The sequence below is a fragment of the Cryptomeria japonica genome, chromosome 3 (genome assembly GCF_030272615.1).
Source record: "Cryptomeria japonica chromosome 3, Sugi_1.0, whole genome shotgun sequence".
NCBI lineage: Eukaryota > Viridiplantae > Streptophyta > Pinopsida > Cupressales > Cupressaceae > Cryptomeria > Cryptomeria japonica.
Genome location: NC_081407.1, coordinates 763,206,093 through 763,221,249, shown reverse-complemented (window position 1 = coordinate 763,221,249; position 15,157 = coordinate 763,206,093).

Here is a 15,157-nt window from a genome sequence, read left to right as displayed (position 1 = left end):
AGATGTTGGGAGAATTGGGAAGAGAGAAGATACTAGGTTGTTCAACCCAAAAGCTCCCAAACAAACTAAAAATGAAGATAAATTGGACAAGGTATTAAATGTTCTAAAATATTTATTTGTGAAGGTAAATAAAATAGAAAAACAACAGTTCTTCCGTCATGATAGACCTAGACTACACAATATGTCATACAACACTACCTGGAAGGATGGGAAACCAATGGAGAAGAGTAAAAAGGATAATATGCAAACACCAGATCCTCTGAAAAGAATTGTTAATCAAGTGTCAGATGATAACCTGTGGTGCTTTTCCTGTGACATGCCACATTCTCCTTACCAATGTATAGTGGCAAAGAAACTAGAAGAAGAAGAAGAAGAATGTGAAGGGTATATGGATGACCACACCATAACTTTTCTATCTTTCGAAGAATATAACTCATCCAAGGAAGAAGGGGGTGGTGATGTAAGTTCCAGATGGATCAATAAACAATGTTGTATAGAGAAAATATTCTCAAATGAGGAAGAAGAGATCAAACTCAGGGTCCCCACTGAGGAAGAAAGGGAAAGAATCACGATTGTTGCAGTGGAACAAGACAAAAGAACCTATGCTCTCAGAAACATAACCATAAACCTCGAGCAGGGAAAGCCCTCCAGAATGTTCATAAAAGAAGTCGATAAAATATCTAAACCAATAAATAGAATGAGTAATATCCAAGATAAGGACCCAGAAAAAACCAAAGAGAAAGAGGTCCAGATAACAAAACTGCAAAACGGAGAATATGACAACTACTTCCCCAATACCCATTGCCACATAGTTTGACATTGCCAATGCTTTGACATAAATGAAGGTCTCTATGCCATTACTTGAGATGATGAATCTCTTAGAATATAGAGAGAAGACTCTAAGGATGATCACAAAATGTCTCAGGAGATAAAGTGAAAGAACACAAGCAGGGTGGTCAGGACAATAATGGTGAACATGATCCAGCTCGAGCCATATATTTGGGGTCAACAATAACAAAAAATCCTTCCCAAGTAGATCCCTTTTACCTAACTCTAATGATCAATAATAAGATGATTAAAAATTGCATGAGTGATTCAGGAGCAACAATAAATGTAATGCCTGTGGGAGTTATGAAAAAGCTTGGAATGGGGGTGGATACAACATTCAACAAGTGTTACGCTATGGATAATAGATCTGTTCCAGTGGTGGGTGTTATGAAAGATGTAGAGTTCAAGCTAGTAGCATGCCCCAAAGCATCTTACAAGACATACATCACGGTAGTGGATGTCCCTCCAAATTATGGAATGTTATTATCCAGATAGTGGTCAAACCTGATAGGGGGACATATCCAATTGGATTTGTTATATGCAACCATACCAGTGAATGGACATGAAGTGAGAATTGAAAGAGAGCCTTGTTCCCCATATATCATTGAGGATGTGGAAATGCCTGAGCCAATATGTTTTATTCAGTCAGACATGGATAATTTTAAAGTACAATTGACAAAGCCAAATATTGAGGATCTGTCTCCAATTGAGTCTTGCATCAAAGAAACAAATGATCAAGTGTGGTGCATGTACTTTGACGGCTTGTGCAGTAAGGAAGGAAGTGGGGTTGGGATTCTATTCATTTCACCAAGTGGAGAAACATTTAAGTATTCTTGCAAGTTAATATTTGAATGTACTAACAATATTGTTGAGTATGAGGCTCTAATCACAGGACTGAACCTAGCAGTTAAGCATGGAATTAAAATCCTTAGTGTATTTGGGGACTCAAAACTGATAGTGTCCCAAATTTAAAAAAAAATGCCTTTAAACATATCAGATTGAAGCAATATAGGAATGCAGTGTGGGACACCATCGGATTGTTTGATACCTTTCAAATAAATTGAGTTGATAGGTCAAAAATCATAATGGCTGACTTTTTGGTGAATATTGCACTAAAGGAAAATGATGTGACATTGAATAGGATATCAAAAGTGGAGATAAAAGTCAGACCTTCTATCCCTGATAACCTATACAACTGGCAAGTTTTTCAAGATGATGCTGACTTGCTAAACTTCTTGCAGTGTGTGGATCATTATCAGGCACATGCTATTAACTTTAATGACTTTGTGGAAGAGACTGATGGGAAAGAAACCTTGTTTGGATAGGAAATCATACAGCTGAAATAAAAAAAAATACCAAGAGGTTTGGTTGCATTAGAAAGAACCTTCAATGCACAGGACATAATAGAAACTAAAGTGACTCCATCTAGAGAAAGTGGTGTTGAACAAGTTAACTTGGGAAACGAGGAGTCACCAAGGCACATGTTTGTTGGAAATAAATTAATTCCTAAAATGAAGCAACTGATAGTATTGCTCAGAAAGTATAGGCACGTTTTTGCATGGTCATATGATGACCTCAAAGCCTATTGGGAAGATCTTTTCTAGCATGAAATACCCCTTAAACCTGATGCCAAGCCATTTAGACAAAAACAGAGACCTATAAATCCAACCTTGCTACCTAAGATGAAAGAAGAAATAATAAAAATGAAAGATGCAGGGATAATCAAACCTTGTAGGTATTCCACTTGGGTTTCAAACCTAGTGCCTGTCAGAAAGAAGAATGGAGATATAAGACTCTATGTAGACTTTAGGAACTTGAATATATCATCTTTGAAAGATAACTACCCATTACCAAATATGGATATCAAGTTGCAAAAGGTAACTGGATGTGAACTATTATCTATGATGGATGGATTCTCCGGTTACAACCAAGTAAAAGTCAGGTAGGTATGTGTATGCAAGGATGCCATTTCGCCTAGCTAATGCTGAGCAACTTTACAAAGAGCAATGGATGTAGCATTCACAAAGCTAATAGATGTGATAATGGTGGTATATCAAGATGATCTAACTGCTTATTCAAAAAGGGCTAAAGACCACTACAATCATCTTGAAAAGATTTTTAAAAAGGCTTTAGAATATGGGATCTCTCTTAATCCAAAGAAATGTCATTTTGGAGTTGAGGAAGGAAAGATCCTAGGACACATAGTATCCAAGGAGGGAGTAAAAATTGATCCTGAAAAAGTGGCTGTAATCAATGAAGTTCCCATTCCAAAAACCGTTAAAGCCATTTAGTCATTCCTGGGACAAATCAACTTTGTCAAGAGATTTACCCTAAACTTTGCAGACATTGTAAAGCCTATAGTGCAGATGTTGAAAAAGGGAGCCAAGATAGATTGGGATGTAGAAGCATTGGATTCCTTTATAGCAATAAAAAGGTCAATATCTGAGGCACCAATACTAATATCACCAGATTTTAGCTAGCCATTTTTTATCTTCTATTTTGCCTCTTGTCACACAGTAGCATCAATATTACTACAAAAGAACCAGAATGGTTGTGAGCAACCCATTGCATACTTCAACAAATTATTGAGCCCATCTAATATCAAATATGATATAAACAAGAAATAGGTCTATGCTTTGGTAAGAGCGGTAAAACACTTCAAACCATACCTGGTAGGGGCAGAGATCACACCTTATGTTCCTAATGCAGCAGTGAGAGATATTTTCAAACAAACAAAAGTAACATGAAAAAGGTGCAAATGGATCAATCAAATCCAGGAGTTTAACATTGAGCTCACTATTTCACAAGTCATTAAGGGTCAGGGATTAGCTAAACTCATTGCAGGGGTAGATTTTGAAGGATTTCAAGTAAATGAAGTGGGGCTTGAGGAAGCCAGTTTCAGTATCGAGCACACAGTATGGTACATAGATGTTGTGTATTATCTTAAACATATGAAGTGTCCAGACAATATGTCTGATATTCAAAAGAGGACCTTGAAGTTGAAATCATTAAAGCATGTGATCATTAATGGTGACATATTGGAAAAACAGAGATGGAATATTACTACTGTGTTTAGATGAATGTCAGGCAGACAAAATCTTGCAAGAAATGCATGGTGGAGTGTGTGGTGGTCATTTTTCTGCCAGAACTACAACTCACAAGATATTAAGGGTAGGGTATTATTGGACACATGTGTTTAATGATTCCTATCAGTATGTTAGAAAGTGTGAAGCATGCCAAAAAATCTCAAGAAAAATGAAATACCAAGGAGCACTCCCATTAAGACCAATGCAAGTTGAAGAACCGTTTCAACAATGGGGATTGGCTTTCATAGGGGAAATATCTGATAAATCTAGTGGAGGAAACAGATGGATCTTGGTAGCCACTGACTATCTAACTAAATGGGTGGAAGCAATCCCTACCAAACAGGCTACTAGTAAAGTAGTGATCAAATTCTTGATGGAAAATATCATTGTCAGATTTGGTGTCCCTGCAAAAATCATCACAGACAATGGTATGTGTTTTAGATCTGAAGAATTCAACATCTTTTGTGGAGAGTATGGCATCAAGATATCTCATTCATCTCCCTATCATCCCCAAGGTAATGGATAGGCTGAGTCTAGTAATAAAAATATTCTCAAGATTATTAAGAGGATGTTAGGACAGAATAAGAAAGCATGGGATTCTAAATTGAATCTGGCAATCTGGATAGATAGGATAACAATGAAGAAGTCTACATGAAGATCTCCATTTGAGTTATTTTATGGTAAGCAAGCGAGACTTCCTCTGGATAACCTCTTGCATGTTCACAAATTCATAGTACAGGAGGAGATTGATATCATTGACCCTATGCAAGAAAGGCTTGCGCAATTAATAGAGTTGGATGAAATCAGGATAGAGGCCCAGAAACAAAATATTAAATTACAAAATCAAATGAAGATATTGTATGACAAGATAACAATGAATAGGAAATTTGAGATAGGTGATTGGGTCTTGATGTGGGATGCAAGAAATCCGGAGAAAGGCAAGCATGGCAAGTTTGAGGCTCTCTCGCTAGGACAATATATAATCCTGGAGAAGCAAGGAGAAGACTCATATTTTATACAAAGTGCAATAGGAGAGAGTCAGGATTTGCTGGTACATGGACAATTCCCGAAGAAATTTTTCTCTTGAAACAATATAATTCCATGTACAGTAGAATAGGATTACTTTGTCATTGTGTATACTGGGGATTCCCATTAGTATGTTTCTATTAACCAAAGATTTTAGATTCTTGAAGGCATCCATAGTATACCTCCATCCCAGTCAGAGCCACTGCTGAGTATTGAATTTAAATCAATGGAATCTTGTGGTTTCATTGGAAGCTACAGAACTTTTCTTAAAAAAAAATGGAATCAAGCATGCCCTTAAGAATTTTGATAGAACCCTTGGCATTTCCATCGACATCATAATCCTAAAAATTATTTCTCAAACCAAGGCCATCGGATATACATACTAATCCTTCACCAAAATGCCCAGTCTGATCAAAATGACTCTAGCGAAGAAGCCTACCATTATCTTATCGATAAAGTGACTTATCGAAAAAATCTTGGCCGCGATGGGCTTCCAAAAGGATTCACCAAAAGCATTAGTTACATCAACATAAAGTACACCGAGGAAATCAGGAGTGGTCCCACTGATAAAGAGTTTCAAAGAAACTATAGTATCAATGAGACATGTGAACAAGTCGTCGAGGGAAGAAGTTTGGCTGAAAGAGTGATATCGAAGGAACCAATGGATATTTTATCGACGACCTATTTCGAAGAAAGAACGTATCAAATAGGCATAAAAGATGTTGACTGAAGATAACTTTCTCATCGATAAGACTTTTCAAGAAACGGAAGGTGTCGAAGAGGTGCAAAAGTTATTGGCCGACGATCACAGTTTCATTGAAAAACGAAAAGTCGAAGGACATTCTTTCACCAACATAAACGTTTTTTTTAATCAATGACCCGTACAGAAGTTGGATAATGAGGGACCATTATCGACATACTAAAAAATGATAAGATGATTGCAAAACACGACGATGAAAGGATTCCCGCCAAAAATGGGGTTTCGATGAGCCGATGAGGGATTATATCGACATAAACACGTGAGGTAGAGCCTTTCGATGAAAGTGAAGAAATCGATGAAGCCACAAAGCTCCTTAACGATGATGGTGGTTTCATCAAAACTAAGGAGACATCGATGAAACATGACATTTTGAGGGAAGATAAGGTTAAGCCACTGAAGTACATGATTCCATCGAAAAAAGGGTGCGGCCATAAAATTGATGAGCATAGATGGACAGTATGAAGTGCTGCTAGACGAATGATTACTTTCTACCGCGAGGAACAATACAAATCTTAATAAAGTCACTTCATCATAAATTCAAATAAATGCCTCTCTGACCGTTGTGTAACTGGTAATGGTAACTGATAAAGTCACCATGAATGCTCGATAAATTGACAAAAGAGGAAACACTTCTAAGCAACACTTGAAGAATTCATAGCTAGCCTTAGAGAGCCGAGACGATTCGAGATCAAATTCACGAGTGGTCTACCCAAAATTCAAGTAATTTTTTTCACTCTTAGAGATATGTAGTGATAATGGAGGGGTCATCTTCTAAAAAGAATAGGGCTAGGAAAGTTAAAGAGACCCAACCCCTGGAAGACAAACCTAAGAGGCGAAAAAAGGAAGAGCGTTCTCTGGCCCAGGACCTAATTGACCAATGTCTTGCATCAAGCCTTAGGTCTAAGAAAATTAAAACATATGAGGAAGGTTTGGAGGATACATTTGAAGGCCTAGGAGATACATGGACAGAGATAAGGGGTCATGAATTGTTTATTTTTGGGTATATACGAAGGAGTGCACCTGAGCCTATGAATAACTTGTGGAGATTGAATTTGGGGAAATTGGTAGTGGCTAATGTATTTGTGAATGTTGAACTCATGAAATCCCTAGCCAACAACTATGAACCCAAGACTAGGACCATATATGATTATATGGGGAGACCAATACTATCAATTACCAAGGAAATTATTGACACTGTGTTTGATTTGGATTGGGGATTCGAAGAGAAAATTGATACTAAGAAATTGACACAAGAGTACTTTAACCTAGAGGACATCTATAAAAGGTAGAGACTCCCTATCCATTGACCCAGGGTTGCAGGATCGATAGTACCATTTGGTAAAGATGACAAAGCTCCCTATGATGTTAATTTGTTTCATCCTTACTTCAAGTATACATACTATTGCACTGCTTAGGTTCTGGGAATAGAGGCTCATCCCTTGATGGATATAGCGGATATGGTCATCTATGCAAATTTGCAATCTAAAGATCCCCGTTTATTTGATATTTCTACCTATCTTGTTGATGCCATCAATCATGGACTAGAAAAACTGAAAGGAGATATGATTATTGTGCATTTTAAGTACTAGTCTATTCTTATGCACATGCTATTGTATGTTGGGAAAGACAAAGGGCTATCGCCAGACGAGTTATGCATTAAGGCGTATGATAAGGTTGGGATAAGGAAGCCTATGCAACTATGGATATCTTCATGGGACCAAAGATACAACAACAACCAGTACTGACATTTTGAGGAATACTTTGTTAAGGCACTACACAGATTATTGGGGCTCCCGTGTGATCATGATTTGTCTCCTAAAATTCAAAGATTCTTAACGCCAAAAGATTATGGCAAAGACACCGCAATTGAGCACAATTGGGGAGAGTTTTACTGCTTTTCAGATTGCACTCAAATAAGAGTGTATGGATTTGAGGGAAAACCATATGTATTTCCTATCATCGTGCATAACAGAGTGGGATTCTTAGAGATTGTCAGGTAGTTGTGAATAGTAAGCACCCAACACTTAACTGATCATAGAAAACAATCCATCATGCCAGGATTACTGGTCTTTTCAGATTTTATTGTCAAAATTTCAAAGAGTTATGGTTTGCTACAAAATAAATTGGATTATTATAAGATGGTAGAAGGAGACCCTAGGCCAAACTTTGATCTAGAGGGATACATAGGGGCAGTGAGCTCATCCCAAAAACTTAAAGTTGGAGAGAATGTATCACTCATGCCTGATGATTTCATCAGAAACATAAGAAGGGAAGAAGCTAATGAAAAAAGGGCTAAGTACAAGCGAGTGTTCCAAGTCTACAAATGGAAGCTCTTTCGAGGGAGAATAAATGAGGACATGCTTCAAAACATCAAAGATCCCTTAGATCAAGCAAATAAACTTATGGAGCATGAGTTAGAGTTGTTTGAGGGAGTGTTTGCTTATGTCTATGGGAAGCACATCAAAACTGTCAGGGATACAAAGCCCTTGGCCCAATTGTCTACTCAATCCGTTTCTAATGTTTTTCCAGTTGATTCCCCTAGAGAAGAGTATCCTCCTGGATTTGAGGATGATGTGCAGATGGATCGGATGATGGGACAGTACAATGTCAAAGATGTTGGAGATATATGGATGTTTGAACATGAAGCTTTCATTATTGATGATAATTTCATTTCCTCTGAAGAATTTGATACATTTTTATACCAGCATAAAGGAATACAAATTAGGAATACTATGAAAGAGAAAACACAGAAGGAACAAGCCCAAAGGTTACAAGAAGAGGTGGACCTTGCTAAGAAATAAATTACACCTTATAAAGGAAGGCAGCTACTCAAGGATGCTTGTATGCTAATCTACTCAAGGTGGGACATGAGGTCTGCATTGTTGTTTGATGGTTTTCTCAAGAAGCAAGATTCCAACAAGCGGATCATACCAGAGGAGATAGACAAGATATTTATGGGCTCAGGATATGATCCAGATCAAAAGGCTCTCATAATATGGGCCTTGTATTAGAAGAAGAAGAGACGCATACTTGTTGATACAGATCAAGTTTTTGGCCACCTGATGATCCAGCAAGTTGGGAAAACTGATCCCAGAATCACAGCCAAATTGAATGTGGATGTAGGAAAACTGAATCAGGAACAAAATGAGGTTTTGGTCAAAGAGAACAACACTTATAGAGGCTTGTATGAGAAGGCTACTAAAGAAATCTAGAGGCTACAAGGATAGTTGTCACAAAAGACTTCTATTATGGGGGCATATGAACTAGATACGGGTTTTCATCCTGACCTAAGGGTCTTAGATTCTATATCCAATGTTACATACTGGAGGATAAAGGCTGAAAAATTAGCAAAGCAATTAAGTAGTGCACAACAGAAGATGAACAAATTGGCAAATGATATATTGAGCATAGGTTCAAAGCTATATTGCGACATGCTAACCAATATTGGAAAGTATACACATGGACTGTGAAAGCTCTAAATAATGAATAGTAAGAGGGGGAGTGAATTAGTATGCCTAAGAACTTAACCAAACTCTTAAACAATTTTCCAACAGACCGGTGTAGTACATTAAACAACAAACTAGTTAAAACATAAATAAGCCAAATAGCAAATAGAGCATTCACCCACAGAAGCACAATCACCATAACACAAGATATTTTGATGTGGAAACCCAAATGGGAAAAACCACGGTGAGTAAAACTTGCAAGTCAACTATCTGCAAAATAGTAACCAGACCGGTTAAGGCCTTACAATGTTCTTCACCAGAACAGGTCCTGTTAGGAATCCATATCTCTGTTAGGAGATAAGTCATGTTAAAGACTACCCTGTTAAAGGATTTCAGATTCACAACTGTGAACCACCTTGTTAGAGGATTTACAATAGGCTTGGTTGGGCCTACTCGGTTAAGGGTTTCAGACTTGTCGAAGAGATTTATAATCAACAAGTGAATGATCTATAAGATAACACAGTATGCTTGATTAGATCCTTGACAGTTCTCCGTTAATGCATTACAACATTACTTCAGTCTTCTAACCTTTGCACTCACAAGCTCTGCAGTGAGATACCTATTTCGCATAGACCTAATCTACTCTACAATACTCACACACATCAATTCTTCAAAACCCTAGACATGATGTCCTCATATAGGAATCTGATTTCATGTCGGTCCAATAAGATTAGACTACAATTTCCTAGGTACAGTGGATCTAGACATATTTGGTAACACAACACAGAAACACTGCTAAAGTGTCGGTGGATGATAACTCATCACACTTTACAATTATACCGGTTTGGCACAGTATACTGATTACCAATTTAATGAATAAGATTGGAAAACTAGAACATAATATTTCGATCAAAAGATTAACTGCCGCTAAGGGTCTTCGTTCCGCTTGAGGTCTTCATACTACTATGACCGGTAAGCTTCTTCTTCAAAACACCGATAGTCTTCAACAAATAAAGACTATACATACAATGACATATAATACTAGTGTGAACAACACATCACATATTATCGATAGAGAATAGCTCATACATAAAATAAGTGTGTCCATCAATGACAATTGCAACTTAAACATTAACAAAATACCAACAATCTTCCCCTTTGGCATTGATGGCAACACTTAGGAAAATTTGACATCTAAGTGCTTACAAAAAAATGATGTCATAATCAAAATTACTCCCCCTAAGCATATACACTACTCCCTTTGCAAACATTACAAGTATGTGCATGAAATTTTCAATACTACTCCCCCTTTGCCAACAATGACAAAGTAATGCAAACACTCCCCGTTTCACCGAAATTTACCAAAGTTATATTGCATAAAACAAAGTATATGTTCATGACAATAAAGAATAAAACTTCTCAAAAAGAGATTTAAAGTTTTTCAGAAAATTCTTCATGTCTGAAGACCATGAATCAAGAAGTGAGTCAGCAATTTCACTCTCTTTCTTCATCTAGAAGGCTAATTCTTCCATTGCATCGATAGTGCTCATCTTTTGTGTTACAATAATAGCCTCCAATTTCAAGAAGCACTACTGAAGAACCTACAATTTTGGTAATAGAAGCAACTAGAGCTTCTGCAGATCTTGAGTCCGCTTGTAGATCTCTGATTCAATCTTTACAATCTGACGCTAGTGAGTGTGAACAATTTGTCCATACACTGTGAATGAATAATATGACAATTTGAAGTTGCTGATATACTTCTTTAACTTTGATTGGAGTTGATTCTTTTGTTGCAGAACATCTTCACAAAATAGGTGAGGTTGGCAGATATTGCTCAAGAGTAGGTTGCCTTCACCCATACCTAAACTTATATCATCCTTCTGCTTAAGTATTTTTTCTCTATCTACGTCCATTTGCTTTACTAATGAAGCTTTTAGAGTTTTTTCATACTTCTTCTCTGTAGAAACATGGGCAACATCTTCTAAAGATTGCACTTGATCATCTACCACTGTGCAAAGAAGTTTTAACTTGGCCAGTGAGGAATTAGTACTGGGAAGGTTAGTACTAGGAATTAGATTGGAACGAGTGTCAATAGCAAATTGAATTACATCCTATTCTTTCTTTTTCCTCAGTTCTTCCAATCTAACTTGAGCTAGTTGAATGCTCCTTAGTAGCTCACTTTCATCAACCGATTGAGTAAGACAGGCAAGAGTCAAATTAGTGCGACCGGTGGGATCAAACTACTTGGCTTGATCTCTGGTTGCCTTAGGAGTCTGTCCTCCTTCCTTATCTTTCTCCTCTTCCACTCTCTTCTTCTCTTCTTCTTTCTTCCGCTCTTCTTCCCTCTTTTTCTCTTCTTCCTTTTTCTTCTCATCTTCCTTCTTCTTCTCCTCTTCCTCCTCCTTCTCATCTTCTTTCTTCTTCTCTTCCTTCTTCTTCTCCTCTTCCTTCTCTACTCTCTCTTTCTCTTGTCTCGCTTTCTCCGCTTGCTCTTTCTCTTGTTTTTCTTTCTCCGCTTTCTCTTTTACCAGTTTCTCTTTCTCTGGTTTTTCTTTTTCTAGTTTCTCTTTTTCCTATTTCTCTTTTGCCACTTTCTCATCTTTTTCTTTCCCCACTCTCTCATTTTCATCTTTCTCCTTCTTTGGAGTGGTGTCCTCAACATCTAGTGCATCAACATCAATGGGTTCATTTTGATCTGCTATTCTTTCACCCAGACTGTCAAATATTTCATTTGGTTTCACTGTGGATAGGTCAAGCTCTTGTTCAGCCAGTCAATTAGCTTCAGATACTTTTTGCATTTTGACAACTGCTTTAACCTGCAGATGAGTGTCTTTTTCCGCTTCAGAGGTTTTCCCACCGAGTAGCTGAAGTCTACTTTTTCGCATGAAAAAGATGCCTTTGTACCAATTAAGAATCTCAAACAATTCTGAATTAGATGCATCAGGAAAATACTGGGAACAAATTTCTTCCCTAATTTCTTGCTCTTTTTCAATGACAATGCGTCATTTATTATCCAAATACTTATACAAATAATTAGGAACAACAGGTTTAATATCAATTGGAGACCGATCATTATCACACAAATATTTAATGACCTCTAGCTCTACTTCTTCCTTTTCACTATCACTAAGATCATCAAACTAATCCTTTAGATCATCAAGTACTTTCCTTTTAACATTATTCATAATTATTTGAAAATGTGTCATAAGCTGGTAAGAAGCAACATGTATATTTATCGGTGCAGAGGTTGTTGGTACATTACCGGTGGACTTCATCTTCTTGCTTGATTGCCTTGTCTTATTCATTTCTACCTCCGATTCAGTGTTTTCTGAATTCGGTGAATTATTCCTGTTTTTTCTCTTCCTTTCGAATACCTTTGTCGGAATAGCCTCTAGTTTCTTTTTGGCTAGTGACCTCTTGGTCACTCTTGGACTGGCAGCAGATGTAACCGGTGTCGATGCTGATGGCACTGCTTTACTCTTTTTCTGCTTTGGTACTTCAATAGATTTTATCCTCTCGGAGTAAGTACCGGTCCTCTTCTTCTTTGGATCCAGTGGTGAAGCAAGTAGGGTAGAGGTATAGCCTGTGAGTATATCATTTACCACTTCATAGCCCATAGGCTCAACTTCATCTTCTCTGGGCTCGATCACTTGCATTATGCAATGATCTATTTTGATTGTGAAACAGATATCATCTTCATATTTTTTAACTAGATCACCTGATATTCTTGTTCTCTGGTTCATCTTTAGTTTGAACTCGTCAAAATACATGTTCAGAGTCTTTGGATACGCAGTTCCTACTACTTGCAGACTCTCCTTTATTTGTCTGGAAACCCGATATGTCACTCGACCATTGAACATCACCAACTCTTGGAAAATATCCTTGAAAATAGAAAAACAAACCGACAAGTAGTTGACCAAACTTAAAACTCAACAAGTAGTTGACCAAACTTAAAACTCAGAGTTTTGTCCACTTTGATGGACTTCAGGTTCTCCATGAGTTGTTTTTGAATCCAGGTACATAAGTCACATTTTGCATTCTCCTTAATCATCCTATAAGCGGCATGCACCGCATCTATAGGAACAAAATTCATTTTGCTAGCATAGAATACTCTATACCCGATTACTATTCACACATATTTCACCAAGTCATCTTTTATGGTGTTTACAGTCATTGCCTGTTGGTCACTCACAGAACCGTGAGCTCTGTCACTTTGGTTTTGGTGATCTTGCAAAGAATGAGGACTTCCCCAACATTGCAGAAACCAGTCACAACATGAATTGCCTTTGGTGTAATGTCATGGGTTCTCTCAAGGTACATCTTATCCCCATGAACCCTACTTGGAATAATCCTAATGTGTTCTTCTGTAAACTTCTCGAGAAAATATACTGCATTGTGAAGTTTCTTCTTCTTGATTATGATGTACTCAGGTTTAATCATCTTATCATTTCCTCAAAACAAACTCAGTTGGGAGTGAATCACTAGAGACCCTAGGTCTTCTAGTTTGCAATCAATATATCCTGAAACATCACCTTCGACAATGACTTTGATGAAAATTTGAGATAGGGCATTGTACTTCACCTTCCTCCTAAGAAACTTAGATGATTCCTCAGGTTCGGTAGAACTAGAAGGGATTTTAGATGTAGAAGCCATATCAAGGTAATTCCAAATGATGAGAGTGATTCGATGATAAATACCTTATTATTCCAAACTAGGGTTTTCCAATTTCAAACTAGGGTACACCGATGTCGAACGCAACACACTTCTCCAAAAGCTTGTTTTGCCACTCTGACCTCCACTCTGAATGACTACAAAATCTTGTGCAAGATATCTTCCTAAATTCTTTCGAATGCAAGATGAATCGCTCTTGTTGCTCTGCTCAATCTAGAAAAATTCTTCTTTGAAATTAGGTAAGTAAAAATGACGATGAAAGTCACTTTTAAATATACTCCTACCTACCATAATAAATGCATCACCGTTAGGGCACAAACCCTAACTTTTCCTTTTACCACTTCGTTTCTTCTATCGGTCGACAGGTAACCAATATTGATAAAGGCACTTTACCGATATACTCTGGGTGTTCAAGACATTGTTACCGATATGTTCCCCCTAAGCTTTTCGAAGCTCGGTTTTCTGGTTCAGGGGTCTCCACACTGGGTGTGGATACTGGTACATCTTGTGGCTTCTCTTCAGATTTCTTTTTCCAAGTTTAATGCATATCCGCCTGAACGGTTTCAACATTGATCTTCCCTTCTGGGTCGACCAGTATGTCTCCCGATGGATTCTTTCTTAGTCTGCATTCTCTGGAAGTGTGTCCTAGTTTGTTGCAATGATAGCATACCATACCAAGTGTTCTCCATGGTCTGGTGTTCACATTTCCATTCTTCCTTCTGCATGTTGCAGAAATGTGACCGCTATCATGATAGATCAAACAGGTTGCTCTCCAACTATTTTCCGCTCTATAACCATTTGACCAGTGGTCATAGGTTTTGTACTGGTTTGGGTTCCAATTCATAGGAGGTTCCGGGACAACTCCTTTAGATCTTGGTGCATAACTTCCAGAGTTGTTCATAATCGACCTGCACTCAAAATCTCTATGCCCAAACTTGTTGCATGCATAACAGTGACCATTAAAACTACTAGTTCTAGCCACATTGTTTTGTATGCAAGGAAAATTATTGTAAGCCTTGCTCCTATATACATTGGCAATATGTCCTTCCTTATGACATTTGAAACATACAGGTTTAAACTTTGGCTTACCTTTGCTCTTGTTGTTGTTCTTAGGTATCAGTTGCTCTTTTGGTGCATTACTCTTGGGTCTAGAGGTTTCACCTTCCTCATATGCAGGGAAACCAAGTCCAGTGGTATCCTTTGATGGCTTCATTGATTCTGTCTTTTGTTCCAGTTTAGCATTACTCCAGTTGAACTTTGTAAGTATCTCCTTTGATTCAGCAAGTTCCTTAGAAAGAGCATAATTGGTTTTCATCAAGGTTTCATTTTGAGAGATAACA